The sequence below is a fragment of the Cavia porcellus genome, unplaced genomic scaffold (assembly GCF_034190915.1).
Source record: "Cavia porcellus strain 051 isolate PalLab524CR breed Dunkin Hartley unplaced genomic scaffold, mCavPor4.1 scaffold_14, whole genome shotgun sequence".
In the NCBI taxonomy this organism is placed as follows: domain Eukaryota; kingdom Metazoa; phylum Chordata; class Mammalia; order Rodentia; family Caviidae; genus Cavia; species Cavia porcellus.
Genome location: NW_026947497.1, coordinates 9495873 through 9507021, shown reverse-complemented (window position 1 = coordinate 9507021; position 11149 = coordinate 9495873). Strand labels below are relative to the sequence as shown.

The 11149-nt window shown below is 42.0% G+C and overlaps 1 pseudogene; it reads right to left on the bottom strand.

The window, feature by feature from the left end:
* Positions 1–1899: 1899 nt before the first annotated feature.
* Positions 1900–10871, bottom strand: LOC100715027 (L-lactate dehydrogenase B chain-like; annotated as a pseudogene).
* Positions 10872–11149: the final 278 nt, after the last annotated feature.

The window sequence follows — 11149 nt, the reverse complement described above, 5'->3', positions numbered from 1 at the left end:
CCATGGTGTGAATATTCTCTCTCTCTTCTGCTGTAAACAAAACCTGAAAAATCTGCTGGCAGTCGTCCCAAGTGGGGCGATGTGTTGAGAAGACAGATTCCAAAAGAGAAATGAGACCCTGAGGGTCCTTAAAAAAAGGGGGGGGGGTGTTGAGGAAGAGGAGTCCAGCAATTCCAAATGCTGATGGCTCCTAGTCTGGATGGGACTGAGAATTACAGTCCTTTTTAATTTTTATTTTCATTGGCAAATATATTTTATATAATGGTCAACACTGACTTATCATCATTATATAAACTCGGGATGACAAAGGGCTCCAGTTTGTCCTCCCTCTTTTTGCAATATAATCTTATTTTAATGGAAACATTTTGCAGTAAAGGTTTACTGATCCAATTCTGTCAAATTCTGAACACACTTGTTTTTCTCTGTTTTTTATTTACCAGTCAATTACCTTTTCTGTAGCTTTTCAGGCAACATTAAAACTTTTAACAAAATTCTTGAAGTGACTTTCTTTTAGTAGTCTAAAATATATTGAATCATCTTTTCTCTTTTTACCACCTTAAAATGCTACACTTTAAAAACTGTAACTTTTTAAACTGGCTCAATATCAGTATGACCTGGCTTCACTTGGTAAGTTAATATGATTTTAAAAACCATACATATGGCTTCCATCTTCCACCCACCGCCGGCTTTCGATGCAACCATCACCACTTCCCATCGTTGCGCTGCCTCTGAGGTGCCTGAGCCCACAGTGTCGGGCCCCAACGGGGAATTGGGCATGCCAGTGGAGGTGGCCACGGAAGGGGAGGACAGCAGTTTCGAGGAAGCAGAGAACATGAACTCGCGGACACAGCAGGTCAGGAGTCTCATTCCCCTGTATCATTTGGAATCCTCCACGAGATCACTGGACGGAGGTAATTCTTCATACCTATGCAGCTGGAAAAGACTTATAGACACCCCGCTTACAGACCCAGATTTAACCCTCTTTTGTAAAGGCAGCTCCTTCATGGAAGATGCATAAAGAAAGGCAGAGGATACAGTGATAACTTACACTACACTCTTGAAAGCTCCTCGCTTTCACCTGGAACTAGTGCTCAGCTAGCAGAGCTCATAGCTCTGATGAGAGCCTTACAACTCAGCAAAGGACAAAAGACTTAAAGCTGTGCGCCTACCCAAGATGAAAATGCCTGGTGTCTATCGAGGGCTTCTAGACAGGATCTCTGCAGACATACCTCTGACTGCCGTTCAAACACTACAACCCTCTTCTGCCTTAAGAAGCCAGATCAGTCACTGCCCATTACCCCCTCACAGCAGTTCAGGTTACTTCTTCAGAGGGGAGATTGTTGTACTCTGCTGAGTTAGTTAGAAATACTCTAAGCAGTGAGACAGGGCTAGGTCTTCAAAGGAGCCAGTGCAGAAGCCCAGATACCTTGCAACTATGGGAGAGACAGGCACCTCCTGCTGTGGGCCAGGCCTCAAGACAAAAGATCAAACAAATACATCCCTATCCTAAGGACTGATATTTTAAATGGCCCTATATCACTCTGAGATAGTCAAGAGTCACCCTCCCAACCCTCCTAGGGAAGAGTCACTGCTCTCTAAGAAGGCCCACTTTCTACATGACTCTCTTCCCCATTTGTCCCTAACAGAATCAATTTTACCTGAACTATTAATCTTATTGGCTAACCATAGTTCTGTCTCATCTTCTGCCCATCTGCCTTGTGATTTCCCAGTTTTTCCCACCTTGAGCCCATCTCAGCCCATGATTTTACTCTATAAAAGTACCTGGAGAAGACAGAGTTTTTTCCACTCAGGACCCCTTCTGTCTCTCTCAGACAAAAGCTTTTTTTCTCTCAATAAATATATTCTACTCTCAAACTTCTACAGCCCAGCACACAGTAGTCACAGGTCTTTTAGGTCCTTCTGGTCCCACAGGGTATCTGCACTTTTCTGGAGCTGAGCAATCTCTTCAGCTTCTGGTTGATAATGCTGGTTAAGCCCTGAGCAGTCACGATGCAGGGCAGGCACAGGAAGGCTTCATTCTCAATTTTGTAAGTGATGACACTGGATAGATTCAAGATGGACTCAGTAAGCTCAGCCACACTTAACACTATGGCCCAGTTGTTGTAATCGGTTTGCCTGATGACTGCACAGGCACTTTCAACTACCACACACTTTCCAATTTTTCATCCTACACACTTCTTTCCAATTTTCACTATCATCATCTGTACTCATTTCCAGATTCAGTTCCTGGAGGGAAACACCTGCTACATTTACTCCACTCCAGACAACCACACTGCCATGGCCATGTTCTCCCAGAATCCATCCTGGCAGCTGCTGGGATGAAGGCCAATATTTTCAGACATAAGATAGTGAAATCTAGCAGGATCCAGATTGAATCTATTTCCAATCAGACAGTGGTTGGGCAGTCCACTTAGTTTCCAGTAGCACATGTAAGAATGTCCATGGGGTTGGAAACCACAATGATGGTGCAGGCAGGAGTACACCTGATGATGTGATGCTTGGAGAACACACACTGAGCTACTAATAATCATTTAAGATGCTGTTGTAGTCAGGGCTTACAAGTGAAAAGATTTTAATACAGGACACATAGGGTTATTTTATAATATTAACCCAAATGCAAAATTATAATATAAATTAAATATAATATTAACCCAAATAAAATAATATAAATTAAATATATAAATTAAATATAATATTAATTATATTTAATTTAAATATAATATTAATTATATTAATTATATTAATATAAATTAAATATAATATTAACCCAAAAGTCAAATGCAAAGGAGTGAAAGAGATCTGTCCAGACACCAGAGATCCAAAAGAATTCAGCTCAGGACCTGGTTCCAATGACAGTGACCTCAAGGACTCCAGCTGAAGACCTGGAGCAATGTCTTTCATGAGTCCACCTGGGGGCCTAGCATCACAGCAGTGTCTCACACAAGTATGTTTCCGGATCTGGATCTGCACTGGGAAGGCCCAGAGGTCAGTGGTGGAAGCTAGGAAGTCTGTACCAGTGGAAGGCTCTGTGCCAGCAGGCTGAGGGATCTGCACTGGAGGCAGGAAGCAACACTCAAGGTACAGATCAAAACTCCCTAGAGAATCTCAACCATCCTCAGTGACAGCAAGGACCTAAGTTCCTCTGAAGATGAGAACAGCTGAGCTCACATCCAGAAGGTCAGTGCCACAAGCTTCTACAGAAGAATCCACAGCACACCACTCTGGTTCTTTTCCCCTCTGGTTCTTTTGTTATGCTGTGGATAGCAATCCTCAGGTGGGTCTTCCACACCCAGCACCATGCCGATTCATCTCACCTGGATGTTATATATTGAGCATTAATACACCACAGATGCCCTGTACACAACTGAGATCTCTCTTGTGTACTTCTAGAAAGAGATAGAAAGCCAGGCATGGTAATACATACCTGTAAATACAATGCTCAGGAGGCTGAGGCAGTTGAATTTCTACACTTTCAAGGCTATCCTGAGCTATACAGTGAGCCAATGAGTTCAAGGTCACCCTGCACTACATAATGAGACCCTGTCTCATAAAACCAAGAAAGAGAGAGAGAGATGGGATCATATTTAGGGGCCCACTACTTCATATCAGGGTCACACTGCATGCGCATGTTGGCTAAAAACAAATGTTTGTACAGTCCTGTAATTTCATCACTCAGGAACCTGAGGCAGGAGAATCACTGTGGAGGCCACCCTGAGCAACAGGAGGGAGTGAGTTCAAAGTCTGTCTCAAGACGCAAGAGTGAAACAATCTGATTACAGAGTTTAGAGGTGCAGCCTTTGGGAGGGGATTTAGGGTTAGATAAGGTCATTAGGCTGGAGCACTCATAATTGAATCCTGGTGGATTTATAAGAAGAGGGACACCAGACAGATGTACACACATGCACACATGTGTTGCTGTTTTTGTTTTTGTTTCATTTTTTGCTAAGTGCTCTTGTTTGCTGGTTGGTTGGTTGGTTGATTGGTTGGCTGGTGCTAGGGATGATTCCAGGGCCTTACGCATACAAGACAATTACTCAGACACAGAGAACATCTGTCTCTTCATCCTGTATATTTGGAAAAAATAGAACCAAGAAAAATATTTGCAAATGTGATTAATTTAAGGATTCTTTCTCTATTACTATTTTTGGTTCATATGCTAATTTTTGTATATAAAGTGAGTGGTAAATATCTGCATTGCTATCTTCAAAAGCCAAAAACATAAGTCCCTTTTTACCTGTTTAGGACTCAGATGACTTTCCTTCCTGAATACAGTGACAACATTCACATTCCTGATTCATAGTATAATGTACAGTGTTCTGTTTTCAAATTTTTTAGAGGAGAATACTATTTCACAACTCCCCAATATTTTACTAGAAAAGAATTAGATAAGAGAAAAGGGATAAAAAAGAATTAAGATTTGTTATGTACATGTACCAAGTTCCCAGAACAAATGTACTCATTCATATAGGTACACATATATGGATAAAAATGAACATTTACTTAAAAAACATATATATATATGTGTAAATATATATGCATATATATATATATATGCATATATATTTACATTTTAACCAGAAAGAAAAATACTTTTTAAAGGCATGCCAAGGTTGTAAATAATCAGTTGAGGACTAAAACAATAAAAAATGCACCATAAAAGACAAGACCAACATTAAAGACAAAGGTTTTTCTGTCTGTGGTTCAGTGACCTAAAGGGAAATAAATTATAATTATGACCCTTAAGTCCAATAAGCTGCATGGAACCTACAACAGTAGTTTAAAGTTTAAGAGAAATGAAAGAAACCTGAATGTTAGTACTGAGGTAAGACATTCAAATGAACAAATGGCTGCACAGTAAAAATATACCAAGCACAAAACCAAATGGACAAAAAGCCCCAAATCACAAATGGGCTAGAAGTCCTTTCCTGGAGGGTGTCCCGCTCTGGTGCAGAAGGAGTCAGGCTCATCTGCAACTTCAAATGTGCGTACTCAAATTACAAAGAACAAAAGACTCAAATACTTACAGATATTGTGAGCCAATCGATTGGTGAAAAAAATATGGGGAGGGGTCCCCATGTAATCCTGGACGAGCCCCCAAATGTTGTACCCCCAAAACAAAGTCCAAGCTGTTATTCAAGAAAAAGACATCTTATTTTAAAAAGAAAAAGAGTGCTTTTATTTAAGCTGGCACCAGCAGCACAGTGCATGTGGAGTTTGCAAAGCAGTGCAACTGGGTTAAAATTTTGACAGATTTTTATAGCAATTAAACCGCAAAGTAAAGAGTGATGTGAAAGGAGCAAGAATGCAGAAGGCCTTTGTTCCCCTTTGCTTGGGGTCAGAGACGTTTCACAGTTGGTGATTAGCCCTTTCTATTCTTACTCCACAGGCCTTGATCTGCTAATTCCAGGAACATTTGTCTGCCACAAAGGGAACAAAGGTTGACACAGCAAACAGGTTACTAGGGTGATGATGCATACAAAACAGTCTGATGATGTGTCAGTTAATCTATAACTGTGTGGCCAATGCTCCAGTCAATCTTTTTAACTTTGCATTTTAGTTTTTTAGCATTTTAGTACAATAGTACAAAAGACACTGTGGCCCCTTCAGCACAGCACATGAAGTTCCATATGAACAGGCCTCTACCCACCTCCTTAGATTCTGTCCTTTACATATTTTTTGCTCAATCTTAAGTCCCTTCTCTTAGATCCAACTGAAACAATTAATGTTTGTATCAACCAGAATACTTTGCTTTATGAAGTTGAAGAATAAAATCATGAACAAAAGGAGAAAATTAAGAAGATATTTCCTGGAAATAAGAAGAAATCTTATGATGAATGTTCATACAAAGGGATTGATTTCAAATGAAGAAGTCCAAAATTGTTTGTTTGTCCTGTCCATATACAGATAAGCAGCATGGAATCAGTTACTTAGCTAGAAACCAGTTACTCTGAATTTTTAGATTTCCTCAAGTCCAACCCAGAGGTTATGGGGCAGGTGATAACTTAGCATTGTCTGCTTTATAAGTTTCTATTTTGGGAAGACAGGTTCTTATCTATTTTTATTTTGTTTTGACTTTTCTCTTTTTTATATTTTTAAACTTAACTAGCTACATAAATTAACTCTCAGCTCAGCATATATACTAGTGTATTGTATCTAGCCGACACTATCCTTGGCTCACTTCTGTTACCCCGTATTGTATCTTATCATACAGTGTTGTATCGTATTGTGTGGTATCATGTCTTATGGTATCATATCATATTGGGAGCAAATATCCACTACCTCCAAATAGTTTGAAAGCAAGAAATGACAAAATCCATTAGTAGGCACAATCCTACTATCAGTCCATGACTTTAGATTTTAAATATCCACCCTTAAATATCATGGAGGGGTCTGGGGCTTCCATGACAGCTGTGTTAAGGGTCTTGTTTGGATTCAGGTTCATGGAGATGGACTTCCTTTGGGATCTAGGAAAAGACCCCCTTGTCCTCTTTTGGGAGAAAAGCAGTGCTTATGTACAGCAGTCTACTACGCTAGGGTTAGACTGTAGTGTAAAATATGTGCTCAGCTGGCAGAAACCTAGGTAAGAGATGTTTAAGAGAAGTGATTTCATTTAGTAGAGTTAATAATGGAAAAGAACCAGTTAATCAGCTGCAGTGTAGGCATTTCATTTATACAAAGGAACTGAAGTATCTGGTATGGTTTTCAAAACAGACATCAATCGTACTTTTGATGTGAATTTTTCACATTTGATGTCTGAGATGAATTTTTCAATCCATAGGGAAAAAAAGTAGGCAAGCACTATGTGCAGGTAAGGAGAAATGCGATGACTAAAAAGGTTATCATCTTGCACAAATCTTGTGTTAAACATGTGTTTCCTAAATTATACTCCTATTTATACCCAAAAAGTATTTGAGACAACTGATACCAAGTGACTAAATAGGATAAGGTAAATTAAAGCATAAAAGTGAAAAGAAATTAGGGAAGAAAAGTAAAATAAAGTCATGGCACTGCTAATATACCTAAATGTTTCTGAGATGGGCCTATACACCTGCCAAAGGTAAGGGGTAAAGTTGGCTGAGTTTTCTAGCAAATAAGATGTGGAAGAAAACTGATATAAAGCATGAATAGAGAATTCACAGGAGTAGATTCTCCTAGCGTGTGGCAGTTTCTCCACATTCTTTATGAAAGGTTGATGCCAGAGTGTGTGGTGGATGGTGTTTTTGCCATTATCCCTAAAGTAACTACAACAGCAAGTGCTCACTGTCACACTGTTACCAAGTTATACTGTGTGAAAGAGAACGTGGTACAACCAGCCTGGAATGAAGGGCACATTCTAAGCATAAAACTTCATCATGATCTGACTGCATCCAGCAGTAAAGTAATGATTTATAGAATGGTGAAGAAGCATGTTATCCTTTTGATGGGGATATTATTTATCATGAGATTGATCTTGTTGAAAGTTAGCAACTTCTCTGGAGTCAGAATGTCAGGAATGTGAGCTATCACCTGCTCCAAGGGGTTAGTAAATATTCTCTTATTTAAAACCGTTTGATTGGTCCCAAACCAGCCTGAAACAATGCGGAGATAGGCTGAGAAAGGGTTTGTGGATAGGGCCAGTATTCCCCAAAGAGAAAGTTGCAATATAATGCAACCAAGGACAGGCAGGCTAAGGAGAGACCCAAGTACCATGTGATTCCATGACCCTAGAGCGCTTCTGAGTGGGTCTTTTTGCCAACCTACAAAGTCACAAAACGTACAACAAAATATTCAGTGAAAGAACTCAGAATGGTCCCCACAGGTAGCTCTTGACTTTAATGGAAGTAAATATTTATAGGATGTAAATCAATGTATATTTGCCTAAAATGCTAATTTTATGTTGTTACTCATGTTAACAGTAACTAGGTAATATTTATTCATTAAACAATAGTGATTGGTAATCCAGGTACCAGCAAAAGTTCTAGGCTTTGAGACAAAAATGCCTCCACCTCTATTGGACTTGAATTATTACAGTGGAATAGCACAATAACCACATAAATAAGTGAAATAGAAGTATTATGAAGAATACTGACTATACCGGGCACAGAGGCACATGGCTGTCCCCCAGGTCTCAGGGGTGAAGGCAGGAGGATCACCCTGAATCCAAGGCCAGTCTGGGTTATACAGTGAGTGTACTGCCAGCCTGAACTGCACAGGGAGACAAAAACCAAGAATAAGTCAATAAACATGCCCAAGCCACACTCCTGACACTGAACACTAGCTTTCCCAGTGCATCACGGATTATGGTGAGCAAAGCTGACCTCATGCTGACATTGGCCCCACAGTGACGTGGCCTGAGCTGTCTCAGAAACACAGAGTAAAGTCAGGCTATTTATGGGGTGCTGAGTCAGCCGGTACAAAGGGTGGTTGAAACATATGGTGCCTGTTTAAACTTTAAAAATGTATTACAATAAAAGACATATTGCTGTTAATCCTTCTCAAAATAGTCCCCCTCTCCCTGAACACATTTAACCCATCATTCTTGCCACTTTCTAAAGCACCCTTTACATTGTCCTGGCTGTCGTGAGGTCCTGCATCAATTCAAAGCGTTGACCTTTCAAGGTGTTTTGACTGGGTGGAACCAGAAGTGGAACAGTCCCAGACCTGGTGGCTACAGTGAATGAGGACACGCTGTCATGTTCTCATGAGCCTGCTTTTCTGGTGGATGGAGCTTGGCAGCAATATTCACCATGACTTGTGGTCACATCTTCTAAAGACACAAAAGACTTCTAGAGCTGCTTCAGAAAGTGGCAAGGAGGAAGGGATGAGTGTGCTGGAAGAGATGGGGGATTCTGAGATGGATGAACGCAATGGGTCTTTTACCACCATGAACTGTTTTATTGACACACACACACTGTATTTTTTAATCACACCTCATGTGAGGCAGGTCTTACTCAGTGCCAGGGCTTGGTTGAGACTGTATAAGTCCCATGATTTCACAGTTTAGGGTTTGTGGCCCCACTAATGTAAAGTGAAGGCAAGGTTTCCAAAGGGGTTTTGATGTTCAAGCAGTCTTGGGGCCTCCACTGCTGTGTCATGCCTTCCATGAAACTTGTTGGCCTTTCTCAAAGCTCTGGAATGAACAATAATATTATGTACAACTCTCATCTTCTTTGGCAAGCGTGGTTTAGGACAGTAAAGCTGTGCTGATGAAAACTAAGAATACTAAAGTATAACACTCACAGTGATGATGTGGGTGTTGAGTTTCAGTCCATGCGGTGAGAGGGAAACTTGAGCCCACGGCCACAGAGATGAATGAATGGCCCCTTTCCGAAGCTGGACAGCAGAGGCTCCCAAACCAGGCCTGCGCCCAACCCATGCAGGACCTGGGTGAGAGTGCTAGGGGAGCCCCATGTATTCTGTTTAAATATTTGTAAGTTACAAACCAAGTAAGCAAACTCCTAAACAAAGTATTATTGTCTCCTACCTTAATAAACATAACTTTGGAATGACAAAGGGGAAAAGTATGTGGTTGTTAGACAAAGCCTAGCACCCATCTAAGATAATAGATACATTCTACATTCACAGCTGCATAGGTCGGGGTGCTGGGCTAGTGTCTGTGCTCAGCAGGTGGGCTGGGGTTGTGTGGGTGAGCAGAGGCTCCACACAGGTGTGTTTTGGCAGTTAGGGTTGGGTAAGGAAAGACTTCAGTGTGTAATTCAGTTATAACAATGTGTTCCACCTCGCGCCTAAAGGGATTCCCACAGAGCAGGGTCATTTTAAGGTTAGACACTGTGCACGGTCCTTCCAGTGCTGGCCACCTGTCTAGCTCCAAACAAGGCACTCGCCAGTCCTGAGTGCCCTGGTCTCTGCCCACTGACACTGGAAAAGGGGATCACACATTAAAGACCTCTCTCCCTGGGCTGAGGGCTGTCTTAGATTCGTGTAAGACTAAGCTCTGAGGGACCGCTGACATCCTGAAATGAAAAAGGAATAATTTTGTAAGACCTCCACATTCCAAAGTAATTCCTAAGAGAACTGGTGAGAAGCTTATACATCATGCAAATAAACAGTGGTCATCATCACGGCCTCAGAGCCCAGAGAACTCTGGGTGCACAAGAGTCCGTCCACACGCACACTGGAGCAGGTGGCTCTGTGCCCGCTGCCTCTTCTCTCTCCACCTACCTTCCAGCAAGCACTGCCCACCTCCTGAATGGACGCCCACAGGTCTTGGGGGGATTCCTTCATCAAAGGCACAAAGAACACAGGGCCAAAGGTGCAGGGGCCATCCCGCACAGCATCGGGGCCTGGCTTCCATAGATACTTGGATGAATAATCAAATAAAGACACACATGCTTAGATACTTACTATGTAAAATTTCATCTTCTATACTCATTCATAAATTAAACTTACATAAAAAAGATTTTTACTTATTTCATTTCCTGTCAACCATGAAGTTCTAAAGATGTGCTCCCCTGTCTGGGAAACAATAGCCCCTCATAGCTCTGAGTGCATGAAGCTGGCCTGTCTCCTGCTCCCAAAGGCACAAGCAGGCTGCCACAGCAGAGTCCCTGTGGGACTGTGGCATCATGGTGGCTTCCCTGCAGACTTCCAAGGTTGTCAAAAGCAGCCCAGGAGCCCAGTGAGAAACCTGCTGCAAGTCACAACCACTACAGTGTCCCCCGGGGGTGGCAATGCCAGCAATGCCCTGAGGTCAGGACTGTACTGAGACCCCAGAACTGCAGACGAGCAGCCTGCTGCCCAGTGCCAGCCTGGAAGAGCACAGGCCTTGGGCTCCAGCCCAGCAGAGCACTGGCAGGGCTGCAACTGGCCAGACTGTGGGGAGAGGGCTGCAGGGGCTCCCAGAGCAACATCCTTACCCCTGACTGCAGCAGGATATGCAGGGAAGGCAGGCTACTCTGCAGCTCTGAGGCTTAATGATTCATATTCCTGTTTTTCCTTTCTTATTTATCCCTTTGAAGTAAATCATTTGATTCCACAAACTAAAAGCTGAAGCTAGACTGCTTCAGGGTGTACTTTGAGTCTTGTCCCTATCTGATTTGGGTTGACTCTGTACTTTGGATTCCATGAGTGTGTGTGTGTGTGTGTGTGTGTGTGTGTGTGTGTGTGTGTGTGGTACCAGGGAATGAAC